Source organism: Magnolia sinica, chromosome 13 (assembly GCF_029962835.1).
Source record: "Magnolia sinica isolate HGM2019 chromosome 13, MsV1, whole genome shotgun sequence".
NCBI lineage: Eukaryota > Viridiplantae > Streptophyta > Magnoliopsida > Magnoliales > Magnoliaceae > Magnolia > Magnolia sinica.
Genome location: NC_080585.1, coordinates 31,848,488 through 31,862,335, shown reverse-complemented (window position 1 = coordinate 31,862,335; position 13,848 = coordinate 31,848,488).

Here is a 13,848-nt window from a genome sequence, read left to right as displayed (position 1 = left end):
CAACAAAATCACCAAAAAGAATTACATGTCCAAAAAGAATAATATGCTGAGACCAACACCCAGCAATCCAAAAATCCATCTGCTTGGCCGATGGAGAACCGCCCATCAATTGGAAGTAGGACAGCTCGTCCTCCTTGTCAAGACTCGCGCCGTCAGGCTCCTCGTGATCTGCGTCACCTGCACTATGGGAGAGTCTGGTTGGTGTTTTAAAATATCGTCCTAGAGTGGGAGTGAGTGATCAACTCAGTAGGTGCTATTAGTCTTAAGTTGTAACAGACATCAATTATATTATGCATTTAATAAAAGACAATCATTCATAAACACCTAACTAATCTTATTAATGCGTATGCATGATAGATGATATGATGCATGCCCTCACCATAACACTCCCTCAAGCGACTCCATCTAACGATCGCGTATGACCAACACTCCCTCAGAGCGACCTCGACTGTCGAGTCGCCACCCTAGCTAGTGCGATGCAATGTGATCATGTTAGCCGAGTTCTTAGTTAGGTCCATTCATCCAGCAGGTTGGAGAATCTGATACACCCTACGTATCAATGCCCTGAACTAGTTGCGAGGCCAAGGCCCCCTAACGTGTGAGGCCAAAGCCCCGCGATCCTTGATCCCGTTGGGTTCCCCCATCCCCGACTTCAAGCACATGGGGAGTGCTGAAATGTGGGATCACTCGCGGTCACTACGGGGAGGCCCATCACCCCAGCATAGGCCGACTCTCGAGTCAGTGGATCGATTTCAAATGGTTGGCAATGGGCTCCAATGGTTGAAGGGTGTTCCAGGTTCCATGTATATGTGAGCAAACAGGGTTAACGAACAAGGTTGGTCAGTAAGTAGGCTAGACCGCACGAGTTTAGGCGAGTACGGGACAGATGACATCGGGTACGAGCAACTCATGTAGCCTAACTACTGTCGCCCACACGCACCCGCCCAAATCCATGGGTTTAACCTCAAGACAGTCCTGCCAACTGGACCACCTTCACTCTCCTCATATTCCTGGCCAACCCAAGGATTTGATGGTAATCTATAGCATATCAACTAGCAAGGTTATCATCTAGCATAAAACAATATCATGTTTCATATTTTCTCAACATACAATTTAGATTTTTCTATCAAGCAAAGCTACCAATATCATGAAACAAGAGTGCATGTGTTTTGTGTGGGTTAGTGAGGAAGCTAAGCACTTCCTATACCTAATAGAACCAAATTACACAAGAGTTAATGGATCATACATGCTATGAGGCAACATCATATGAGAACCAAACAAGATAAGTACATGCAATCATCCATTTAAACCAAATCATACGAAAGGCAACAACATTCCATAACCATTCCATGTGAATCGATATGATTAAGTGTAGGGTCTTCCCTAGGTTTGTCTAGATTCTCCAAATGCATCATCCAAGCAAGAAAAATTATTAAACTCATACTAAAATTGATGCTAGGCCACCTAAGAACAATAGTCCGCACCTATGGATCATTGAAGACTTGGAAAATAACCTATGAACGCCGAACTCGGTATCGATCGGCCGGAATCCTAATACAATGTACTTGCATGTTAGAATCTCATGTGAATCCACCCTCAACATGAGGGATTTCTAAGATATAAGGGTTTACCTACTCAATCGGTGGAAAGGGGCTCTTCCGGTTGTGGGTGAAGGATTTGTTGAGGAAGAGGTGAGGAGTTGCAAGAATCGGTCTCCTTTGGGCCCCACTAGAGCTATGACCTACCTTCCCTCTTCTTCACTCTCCCTTCCTCTCTTCTTCCTTTCTTCTTTCTCCCTTTTCTCTCTTCTCTCTTTCCTTTTTTCTAGGGCAAAATCGTATGGGGAGAGGGGTGCCCAAAAGAAGCTCTTTTTATAATACCAGATTTGGTGCAAATGGCCCCAAGTGTTGGGTTTTTACTATACTAGCCCTATGGGAGAGTTTTTCTAGCCTCTAGGGCCTACTAGGGGGTGTACAAGTCTATATACACCATAGGATAGTTAGCCCTAATGATGATCTATGTATGGATACGTTCGGCCCGCCATTTGGATGTGACAATCAACGGATATGATTGGAAGTCTGTTTAACGGTCACCGATGGTCAATCGGGGCCGCGGCTATACGGATATGAGCAGGGAAATATCCTTACTCCACGTGTGAAGTTTGGTCGCAAACCGACGGTCCGAAACTCTCAACTTTGCATAAGAGTAGACGCCACAATTCACTTAAGTTTCAGTTTCTTCCTTTAGGGTATTTGCACTACTCACGCACTCGTCCTTCGGCTCAAGTTGAGTGGTTATGGACCATTTCTAGATCTGACTCCCGCGATGGATGCCAAGCCCAATAAGATGGACATTACTCTATAATTTTGTAACTAGTGGCCCACCAACGAACGGTCTAGAGCTTGTTCGGAAAATCGGGACATTTCTGGAATGAATTAGGTATTGAGATTTCTCGTAGGCGATGATTAGGGTTTGGATTAACTATGTTCATAGTGTGGCCTATTTATAACTAGTGAAAATAGAGATTTAGTCATGATTACTCTAAACCGTCGGTTTTAAGCTAAAAGAGTAACGGAGTTGATTTGGTCTATTAGTCAAGATCCGAGCCTTATCTGACTCGGCTTCGGTTAGATCTTTACTTTAGTTATGATTGTCTTGATTAGTTAGCGATGGGTCGGTTAGATTTGGGCCCTATGTGAGTAAATCATGGGGCTAAACTTGGTGTTCAAGTGATCGGGCGGATTCGTTGGCTTCCTACAGTTGATTAATCGGACTTGTGTGGTTCTTTACTGGTTCCACTTGTGCGTAAACTAACATTAAGTGCTAATGGTCAGTAAGTGACAACATAAGTTAATTATAAAAAAAGAAATTTCAAGGATTTTTTTGAAAATTCAAAATAGTGAAAATCAAAGATGTTACAGAAGATGACACCCATTAATGGTGTATTTGAAAACAGAGCTTCTTCCTCACATTTGCTTCCTTCAGACGATGCCTATGGGTCCTAGAAAGCTTCCAAAGAAGCTTTATCAAAGCTTGGAGAGGATTGGGCGGTGGTTTCTAATGGAGAAGGGAAACGGTCGGCACTCTCTCAGATGGTTGCAAGAATGGAGGACGAGCTCCTATTGCTCGATCCGTCCCCTTATATTTACTAAACCTAACTCCCAGCACCGTCGGATCAATAACAGATGGCTCGGATGAAGTGGTTTTGCAACGGCTCTAAATACAGCCCGTTTTTTGCAAAACTGAGCGGTTTTGGTTTTGCCACAAGTGGAAGCCCTAAACTAGGGATTTGGACAGTCGAGATCTCGTCGGTTTGGATGACTAAGATTAGCTAGAGACCCTTCACACGGATCGCCGACGTGGAGTGGAAACAATTTCCAATTTTGGAAACGTTGTGTTTCCGGGTCCATGTTGCGCCAGCTCACGAGTGCATGTAGGTGCACCCAGCAGGTGGAGGTTTTAGGTTTTGGTCAGGGCTAAGGGACGCACACGATGGACGGTTTGGATCGTCCATATGGATAGTGTAGGTGGGCCGCTGATCAAAGAAACGGACGAGTGTCCGTTGGCTGCTGCAACAGAGGAGAGAGAGTGAAGACTCTGTTTTAGGAAATAGCGGGTCAGCCCGCTTTGACCGTGCTGGGCCGACCATGTGCACATGCACAATTTGGGCGGGGTCCATAATGGTGTTTGGATGAAATCCACTCCATTCATTTGGTTTCACAGGTCCAACTAGGAACTTTGGCCAAGGATCAGACAACTTCGAGATTTAGGTGGGCCATATTAAATGGAATTTGTGGTTTGAGCGTCCGTTAATGCAATTCTAATGGTCGGATTAATCCCAATTCGACCATCAACTGTTAAAATGTCCTAAGGGATTATTTAAGGTAGAAATCAATGGCTAGATTATGGGTTTTGTGACCTATTATGTTTTTATAACATTAAATATCGCGTTACAACACTTTTAATAATATCGTTTATTATTATTATTATTATTTCCTCGTGCATATTTTAATTCATGGCATGGGCCCACTCTGCAGGTTAGGAATTTCATCTCATGACTTTATATTACTAAATATTTAATTATTAATATTATTACTTATAAAATTGTCCTTTATTTAGTTATCTATCTTTATTCATTTATTATATCTACATGTAGGATGTGAGATTAAATGGCCAGATGTCTTAATTTATGAATCAGGGTTGTATTAAACGGTTGAGATGGGCCATTTTGAGAATCAATTAAATGGATAGTTTTAATATGTGGATGGTGGTTACCTTCAATGGTTGGATTTAGACTGAACTGCCCGTGAGCGCCTACTTAAACTAGACTTACATTTATTCCAAACTCAATTATATGGTAACACCCGAGTACTGGAAAGTACGGGGTGTTACAGTGGGCCACACGATGAACAGTTTGGATGCATGAAAAGTCTAGTCTTTTAAGATGTGGGTCAACTGGCTAGATTGGAGAAGATGGCTCCCCTGTCATGGTGAATTTGCAACCAGTGGTCGATCCGAGGATCGGTGACATTTAAATGGCTCGAATTATCTTCACGAGGCTTGTGAGATCCTTTATGTGGTGACAGATGGGCCGTTGATAGCACATTTGCTAATATTGGGTTCGATTCAAGACATGGCTGCGACTCATCAATATCTCGCTTCCTTATGAGATTTTGCTTGGAGCCCTAATCCCAACGCCCTGGATTAGCTCGAGAGGAGCTTCCAAAGGCCAATGATCGGACGAGATGGGATGTTACTATGAGTGGAATCCGCTTTCTGGCGGGTAGGAGAGCATTTTAGGAAACGGTAGGGCTGACGAGGACTTTCTCGCGTGCGTGGGTGGTAACCGACCATTCCGAACGGTCGGATTCGCCAGTAACTCAAGGGACGTGGATTTTCTCTCCCTGTTAGCACCCCTTTGTGCAGATGACGGATCAGTCTTAGGTTTAGCTCGCGTAGGCGGGTGTCATCCGTGGATTTCGCCATGGTTATGTTCGATGGGACCCTCTCCAGCAGATGGACGGTTTGGATTTCCCGAACAGAGTCTGATGGTGGGCCATCATCATCAACAGACGAACGGTCTGTTTGAATTTCGGACGGGCGGGAAAGGACTTCGAAAATAACTGAAGTTTTAGTTTGTCATTGGATCAAAGCTTATTTGACCCAATACTTGATCTCGTACACAGCGAGTGCACGCTATCCGTGCACACGCTGGGCTCAGACATAGGGTCCATGTGATGATCTGAGTTGATCGACACCGTCCATAAGTTTTGGAGAGTCATTACACACATATGTTTGCTGTGTTGGTAAGTTCTGATTATTTGTGGAGGAGATCTAGGGCGTCTGATTCTCTTATGGGGCTTATAATCGTCCTAGACTGAAGATCAGTCCGCTTCCACTCTTGTAAAGGCTCGCACTAGGAGATTTAGTGTTGGTTATCTTAGTTAGATGGTTAGTTTTCCTTTAGTTGTGTTAATTAGTATCATGGGAGTATTTAGAGTTAGATAGTTGTTTTTAGTTGGATTGTTTGTTTTAAGTGGGGTGGTTTATTCCATTTCGAGTTGAAATTCATGTAAAAAAAAAAAAATTTAGGGTCGTTACACCTAATGTAGTGACAAACAATAACTTTAAACCAGTATTTGTTAATCTCTTAAAATGAAATAAAATTAATGAAAATAACTTTGATGATTAAGGTACATTTATTATGATTTTATTGGACAAAAAAAGCATCATATATGCTAATAGCCATTAAAACAAAATAAAAAATAGAATATCAAAATGCTTCAATTAACATGTAGCCTTGCACAACAAAAATATAAGAAATGAAAAGCACCAATGCTCTATAGGCCCACTAGTTTATATATTTTATCAACAAATTGGATCCTCTATGCTGGGAAAAAGGGAGTTCTCATTTCCGTCATCCCAGCGGAAAATGGGAACTCCCAACTTCCAGCAACAAGGATCTAGCCTCTCTATCAACATGATAAACCTATTTTACCCATATCTTGTAGGGTATGAGCCCACGACCGAAGTAGATTTAAAACTCCAGTAAACCACATAAAACAATGGTGATAATGACATTTATTACTGACACCTGTTTAGGGCCACCATGATATTTATTTGCTATCTCACATGTTCATCAGGTCGCATGATTCCAAATAAAGAGAAGAGCACAAATATTAACTTGATTTGAAACTTATGTGCTCCCTCATTCTTCCATGGTGTGGTGTGGTCCACTTTGGGGTTTGAGCTATGGATAAACCTAAGTTTCGGGCTCATGCCCTAAGATGATTTGGCAAATCGAATGAGAACGTGGAGAAAAAACATACATCATGGTGGGCCCCACATAGTCGAGCCACCCGGGTTGGTAGGCGATCCTAGTCCCTATCATATGGCTGGGCTTATGCCCTAAGATGATCTGGCAAATCGAATGACAATATGGAGAAAAAATATACATCAGAGTGGGCCCTACATAGTCGAGCCACCCGGGTCGATAGGCGATCCTTGTCCCCATCATATGGCTGAGCTCATGGCCTAAGATGATCTCGCAAATCGAATGACAACATGGAGAAAAAACATACATCACGATGGGCCCTACATGGTTGATCCACCCAAGTCAGTCGGCGATCCTTGTCGCCATCATATGACTGAGCTCATGCCCTAAGATGATCTGGCAAATAGAATGGCAGCATAGAGAAAAAATATATATCACGGTGGGCCCCACATAGTCAAGCCACCCGTGTTTGTAGGCGATCCTCATCACCATCATATGGCTGGGCTTATGCCCTAAGATATTTGACAAATCGAATGACAACATAGAGAAAAAACATACAACATGGTGGGCCCCACATAGTCGAGCCACTTGGGTGGGTAGGTGATCCTCGTTGTCACGCCCCGAAATTCGAGTACAGAGTGTGCACAGTTAGACCCGAGTTTCGAGTCGTAACTCATACACAAGGTGTACTAATTTCATTTTATTATACAATTATTCATCTACCTAGTAGCTCTACCGTAGATCTACATTCCATTCATACTCAACAACATCATCTCAAAAATAAGAAATGACCATTTATTCCAATAATCAATCATAAACATAGTTAAGGACCCTCCCATTTGGGGTCTTATGAAATGAAATAAACATGTCTAACAACTTGAAAGAATTAATTAACAATTTAAGAAAATCAAATATAATTAAAGTAAAAAAAATAAAAAATTCTGGCTACTCTAAGGCAGCAACTTCTTCCTCTGCCAAGTAGGGACACATGTCCCTTAAATCCTCTTCCGGCTCGGCCACCTATTCTTATTCTTGAGCCACCGGCTCACCCTCATTCACATCTGTACAATTTTACATCAATAAAGGATAAGCTGGTCAGGCCTAGTGAGAATTCCCAATATGGTTCTTTACATCAAATTATAATAGAATGCTAATAATCATACACAATATAATTTTTAAAAAAATGCAAATGCAATGCATCAATGCATCAAGTGGGAATCCGTCCACTTGTTTGAGTTGAAAACCCGTCAACCTGCATCTGCCCCTTGGCAGGCTTCTACCATCTGGTAGGCATAGGGAAGGCCCGCATCTACTCCTTAAGTAAGTTTCCACTAGTATAGTGAACTTCTGGTAACGATTCTACCAGGATACACCATCCAGGGAGGTCCTTTAGGAATCCAGCATGTGTTGTGCATGCAATTGATAGATGCACCAAGTAATCATGAATCATGTATTGCATAGATTATTTCGATTATCACATTTGAATCAACATAGTCTAACACATTAATCAAATCATATCATTATTATTATATTAATACAAAAATCACATAGTCATCTAAATCAATTAAGAGTCCAGGGCAACTAAACCATGGCAATTGATCATAACAATTAAATCAGGGTAATAATACAACACATCAAACAACTGTCTATTTTAATTTGATGGATAGGAAACACATCCGAATCACTCACCTTGATGTGGTGGAGATGATTCTGTGAACCAACGGTTTGAATTGAATTGGGACTTTCTAAAATCACATAAATAAAAATTTTCTTTAATGTTACGATTACGCATAATGAATAAAACGTATGATTTATTATTTATCATTTATTCAGATCGATGTTGCCCATCCAATGGTTTGATCTGTCTAGAATTTAAGATTTTGATTTATTTTAATCTTAAGGAACCAATGAATGGTGATGATCTAATCATATATTTCAAATTATGTCATATAATTTTCTGTACCAAGTTGTATCTTGTGCAGAGAATTACTCTTCCGGTGTTTATTCAATTTCGTTAGATTAAGGAAGAAAATCGGTAGATCTATGATCAATATGGTCCACTGAGGTGTCAAATTAATATGATTCTTAAAAAATATTATACAATTAAGTCTTATAACACCCATGAACAGTACAGTTCATACTGATCGCTGTCCATCATGGATAAATCTCACATTCTACACATTATCCTTAAAGCCATGTGTATACTTTAGAATCTCACATTTTACATATTAGTGTTAAAGCCATGCGCATAACTTTTTACATGAATGAATTAAACCTGTACAATGGATGTTTGATTGATTTAATCCATCCAATGTGTAGATAATGCCAAATTAATTATTGCATAAATAAAATAAATAAAAATAAAATAAAATACTTACCTGAATAAGTGAATTTCAAAAATCTTTTTTCCCATTTTCCTTCGTGTTTTTTTTTTCTACGAGTTTTTCTTTGGTTCTTTCAGTTTTGATAGAACTTTCGCTCTCTTACGTTGCCTTTTTTAAGAAAGAAATTTCGTTGGGAAACTATGAAATACGAGAAAATTTTTGTATAACGAGGGATAAGATAAAGGATGATGAGATCGGTGGATCTCTTTCCCACTTAAATTTTAAAACTTAAAATTTTAAATTTAAATTTTATTAACAAAAATTGGGGGTGTTACATTCTACCCCCTTAAAATAAAATCTCCCCCTCGAAATTTGAAAACTAGCATCTCAATTTTTATTTATTTATTTTTAAAAAAATTCTAATGGCACTGGTCACACTAATATTATTGATAGTTACAGACACTAGATTGGTCTCTTAGTTTTTTCTTCTTTTTTTTTAATGAAATTATAAATACATAAAATTTTGTCAGAAACTAGTGTACAAAATATTCGAAAATTCAGACAGTGAGGGTTTTCTAGAAGCAAACGATCAGTTAAAAAAAAAAACTAAATTTAGTATTGAACATTTATGAATTATATATATAGGAATGCTCAGCTACGCACCGATTTGCACGTCATTATGTGCGAACCTTCCCATCAACCGTCGGATAAGGTAGACGGTCTGGATAAAGGCGCTCTTAGTGCGAGCTTAAAAAAATGAGTTTCCTTCTCTCGCACACCTTGTCACCCACTTTTCGAAGGATGCGGTGAAAGCCCTTTCACATAAAATTCTTCCGCTGGGATGCTAGGTGGGTCCCACCAAGATGTTAATGATAAATCCATGCCGTCCATACATTTTTAAAAATAATTTTATGGTATGAACCCAAAACTGAGGCAGATCAAATTCTCAAGTGGGCCACATAGTGTTGATTGAACTCTCACCATTAAAAACTTCCTCGGACTACCAAATTTTTGGATCAAGCTGATATTTGTTTTTTTTTTCCATCATCTAGGTCTGCATGACCTAATATATAGGTTGGATGTCAAATAAATATCATAGTGGGCCCTAAAAAATATTTAACAGTGAGAATCATTATCATCGCTGCTTCCTGTAGTGTGGCCCACTTGAGATTTGGATCTGCCTCGGTTTTGGATTAATGCCCTGTAATGATAAGGAAAAATGGATGGACGGGGTAGATTTCTCAAAAACATCATGGTTGGCCCCACCTAGATTTCTGCAAATTGCGTGCGTCATTAGGGCAGATTTGATTTCCCATGAAAGCCTTTGGCAAGAAGTTCTTGTGCAAGGATGTTGGTTGGGGCCCACCACCATGTTTTTGGAAAATATACTCCGTTCATCCGTTTGTCGAGCTCATTTTAGGAAAATTGACCAAAAACAAGGTGGATCCAAAACTAAAGTGGGCCACACGAGAGGGAAAATTGGAGAAAGAAATACCTACCGTTGAAACCTTCCTGGGCTCCACCTTGATGTTTATATGCCATCAAAACCGTTTATAAGGTCATTAACACAGGGATGAAGTGAAAATACAAAAAAATTATCCAGAAAAAAAGCTTTTATAGTCATAAAAATGTTACAACGGTTCTCACTGAATCCCCACTGTTTCCTCTCGTGTGGCCTAGTCGAGTCTTCGATCCACCTCATTTTTTGCCGCTTGTCCTAAAATTAGCTTGTAAAAAGGATGAGTGGAGTATATTTTCCAAAAACATGGTGGTGGGCCCAACCTAGCATCCTTGTTGAAGAACTTCCTGCCAAAGGCTTTCGTAGGAAATCCGCGTCACAACAGAGGTTGACGCGGATTGGATACTGGCATAGGTTGAGTAGCCAGAGACACTAGAGTGACGTCACCAAGTTTTCTGTGCCCCACATGATGTATGTGTTGTATCCCCACCGTCCATACATTTGGAGAGATCACACCATTCATTCATTTTTCAGCATCATTGTATAGCATAGAACCAAAATTTAGATAGATACAAGGCTCAAGTGGACCACACCATAGCAAGCAACGGTGATAATAATTCTCACCGTTGAAAATTTTCTAGGGCCCACCGTGATTTATATTTGCCATCCAACCTATTCATAAATTTAGATATATCTGGATGAAGAGAAAACACAAATATCAGCTCCATCCAAAACTTCCTTGGCCCCCATCCATCCAAAACTTCTTTGGCCCCCATGAATTTTTTAATGGTAAGAGTTTAATCCCCACTGTGTAGCCCACATTTATCTTGGATCTGCCACATTTTTGAGCTAACAGCTTAAAATGATGAAAAAAATGGATGGATGGTGTGGATAAGACTATAGAAAACATTACGGTGGCCACTCAAAGCTACCTCCTGTTCCCAGAGACGGGCGGAGGTAGGACGCGATATGCGTCCCTCACCTCCCCCGCCGATTAGCCACTGATAGGTTGAGCAACAGACTCCCCGACGAAGTGAACATCGCCAAGTTCTGTGGGCCACACCATGATGTATGTTTTGTATCTACACTGCCCATCCATTTGGAGAGATTATATTAGGGCATGATCCAAAGAATGAGTAAAATCTAAAGATCTAGTGGACCCCACCACAGAAAATAGTGGGGAGAGTGATGCCCGCCATTAAAAAGTTCCAAGGGCCACAAAAGTTCTCGATCAAGCTAATATTTGTGTTTTCCCTTCTTTCATGTCTGCGTTAGCACATGAACAGATTGGATCTCAAATAAAAATTATGGTGGACCTTTTGAAGGTTTCAACGGTGGGCGTCACTCTCACCACTATTTTCTATGGTGGGGTCCACCCCAGCCTTGGATCTACCTCGTTCTTTGGACCATATCCTAAAATGATCTCTCCAAATGTATGGACAGTGGGGATACAACACATACATCATGTGGGGGCAACAGAACTTGGTGACGTCACTCCAGTCGTCACTGGCTACTCAACTAACGCCAGTATCCAATCCGCGTCAACCTCTGTCATGACGCGGATTTCCTGCGAAAGCCTTTAGCAGAAAGTTCTTGGGTAAGGAAGCTGGGTGGGGCCCACCACCATTGTTTTGGAAAATATACTTTGTTCATCCATTTTGCAAGCAAATTTTAGGACAAGCGACAAAAAATGAGGTGGATCCAAGACTCAACCGGGCCACACGAGAGGAAACAGTAGGGACTCAGTGAGAACCGTTGAAACATTTTTATGATCATAAAAGCTTTTTTTCAGGATAAATTTTTTGTATTTTCACTTCATCCCTATGTTAATGACCTTATAAATGGTTTTGATGGTATATAAACATCAAGGTGGAGCCCAGGAAGGTTTCAACGGTAGGTATTTCTTTCTCCAATTTTCCCTCTCATGTGGCCCACTTAGTTTTGGATCCACCTCGTTTTTGGTCGATTTTTCTAAAATGAGCTCGACAAACGGATGAACGGAGTATATTTCCCAAAAACATGGTGGTGGGCCCCACCCAGCATCCTTGCGCAGGAACTTCCTGCGAAAGGCTTTCACCGGAAATCAAATCTGCCCCCTAATGATAATGACGTACGCAATTTGCAAAGTTCGTTGGAAATCTAGGTGGGGCTAACCATGGTGTTTTTGAGAAATCTACCCCATCCATCCATTTTTCCTTATCATTTCAGGACATTATCCCAAAACTGAGGCAGATTCAAATCTCAAGGGGACCACACCACAAGAAGCAGCGGTGATAATGATTCTCACCGTTAAAATTTTTTTAGGGCCCACCGTGATATTTATTTGACATCCAACCTGTATATTAGGTCATGCAGACCTCAATGATGGAAAAAAAGCAAATATCAGCTTGATCCAAAATTTTGGTAGCCCTAGGAAGTTTTTAATGGTGAGAGTTCAATCAACACTGTGTGGCCCACTTGAGAATTTGATCTACCTCAGTTTTGGGTTCATACCATAAAATTATTTTTAAAAATATATGGACAACGTGGATTTATCATTAACATCTTGGTGGGATCCACTTAGCATCCCAGCAGAAGAATTTTATGTGAAAAGGTTTTCGCCGCATCCTTCGGAGAGTGGGTGAAGAGGCGTGCCAGAGAAAAAAACTCGTTTTTTTAAGCTCGCGTTAAGAGCGCCTTCATCCAGACCGTCTACCTTATCCGATGGTTGATAAGAAGGTTCGCACGTAATGACATGCGAACCGGTGCGTAGCTGAGCATTCCTCTCTCTCTCTCTCTCTCTCTCTATATATATATATATATATAAACTTTTAAACTCGATTTATCAGTATATGATATCACAATTGAATCACCTCAATTGGAACCGTACTTAATTACTTATGAGTTTGCAAAATCAAGTGATTTCCATTATCTAGCAAAATGTGAGAAGTAAAAATTCTGAAAAATATTATGGGGTCTAGGTTCACATTTTAAAATTTTGTATACTCTAAGTTAAAACCATCAATCAAAAATTATGGGTTGGGTTTCTAAGTTTCCCACGTCACAATGATTAAATATCAAAGTGTTGCATCTCTCGACGTGACCAAAGGAAAATTTCAAATTCGAACTTGATAGATATATCATCATTTCCAGAATTTTAACTTCCAAATTGAAAATCGGAATGATCTAAAATTTGGAGCATATGTCACTGACTATTTGATGGATTTTTACAAAAAATTTCAGATTAAAATTATTACATCTACTTGGATTTTCATTACTACTAAAGGAGAAAAATCATATTGTCTAACAGTCATTTTTATTATTTATGGCCTACTATTTGAATTTTTATAATTTATTTACATCTCAGATTGTCGTAAAATTTTATACAAATATCCAGGAATATGTATACGAGTCTCAGAAAAATTTTAAATATTTTTGAGTAACAATTTTATTGGGTTTAATCAGGGTCACTAAAATGGTCTAGATTTTTAATCAACAATATAAACAAATTGTCAAAAATTAGAAATACTTTCCCCGGACCTTGAAATTTGAGGAAGACATTTTTCTAGACCTGAAAATAAGTCCTAATAAGTTTAAGATATTTTTTTTAAAGTTAAAAAGAAAATCGCTAAATATGAGCTTATGATCCTATAAGAAAGAATTTTAAATTTACTAGAGATTATGGCCTTTATTTTATTTTACTTTACTCTTAATATATATATATATTTTTAATAAAGTACTTCAAATAAAAATATTAATTTAACCAAAAATAATTATTAAAATGAAAAACTCTATTAATTAAACTGGTAGAA